This window comes from Pundamilia nyererei, unplaced genomic scaffold, assembly GCF_000239375.1.
Source record: "Pundamilia nyererei isolate P.nyererei 1_Seehausen unplaced genomic scaffold, PunNye1.0 scaffold00095, whole genome shotgun sequence".
NCBI lineage: Eukaryota > Metazoa > Chordata > Actinopteri > Cichliformes > Cichlidae > Pundamilia > Pundamilia nyererei.
Genome location: NW_005187496.1, coordinates 2437992 through 2439081, shown reverse-complemented (window position 1 = coordinate 2439081; position 1090 = coordinate 2437992). Strand labels below are relative to the sequence as shown.

At 38.6% G+C, this 1090-nt stretch overlaps 1 pseudogene; it reads left to right on the top strand.

The window, feature by feature from the left end:
* Positions 1 to 554, top strand: part of LOC102204429 (amine sulfotransferase-like) — a 5264-nt pseudogene extending 4710 nt beyond the window's left edge.
* Positions 555 to 1090: the final 536 nt, after the last annotated feature.

Here is a 1090-nt window from a genome sequence, read left to right as displayed (position 1 = left end):
GTCATCCTGGTTTGACCACGTCAGGGAGTGGTATTTAAACAGAGACCAGTACAACATCCTCTTCCTGACCTACGAGGAAATGATTTTGGTAAGATGTTTCTTCACACTTTTGTTGTTCCTAAGGAAACTCAAATAAAATATCTGGCAGAGTTTAAGGTTCTTTTTCTCTTGCCTTCCTGCTTTTCTTTCAGGACCTGAAAGGATCAGTGAAGAAGATCTGCAACTTCTTAGGGATAAACCTGACTGAAGCCGCCATCAGTCAAGTTGTGGAAAAAGCTAAGTTTGAGAACATGAAGAAGGACTCGAAAGCAAACTATGAGCACATGCCACCAGAGAAGTTCAGTGGGAAATTCCTGCGTAAAGGTAACGTAACAGACCTGCAGCTGCTGTGCAGACAAATGTGATATCAGTGTATCAGGTGTTGTGTTTTTGTCTTTATTACAGGTCAGATTGGAGACTGGAAGAACACACTGACTGTTGCACAGAGTGAAAGAGTGGATCAAGTCCTTCAGGAGAAACTTGGTGATTTGCCTTTGAGGTTCATCTGGGAATAAGCAGAGCAGCTCTTCAGGGTCTCCCAGGAGTTTTAAAAGCATTGATTTCTGTCATGATATGAGGTAATTAGACGCAGGGTTTCTTCAGCACAAACTGCTTTTATTGAACCGTAGCAGCAGTGTACGTGGCTACATCAATAATCTGAAAAAAAATCTGCTATTTAAAAAATAATAAAAAAACAACAACAACAAAAGATTAATGTTTGCTCACCCAAGATGAATTCATGTCGTGTAGATCATGATTCCAGAAATCAACAATGTTCATTAATAAAATGTTTATCAGTCAACATATCTGACATGCCTGAAACCAGTACAGTGCGCTTTGGATTCTCATAATTTCTGAATAGTCACTAACTGTTAATTGTGTTTTTGAATCACACTGCTTTTGAAAGTAGCCTTGACCTTCAAACATAAGAAATTTCTTTACATAAATGTACTTTTGCCATGAAGACAGTCTGACTTTTGGTTTACCCACAAGTGATTTCTCCTCCCATGAGTCAACATTTAAGACAGAAGTATCTCATTTATTTGTGTAG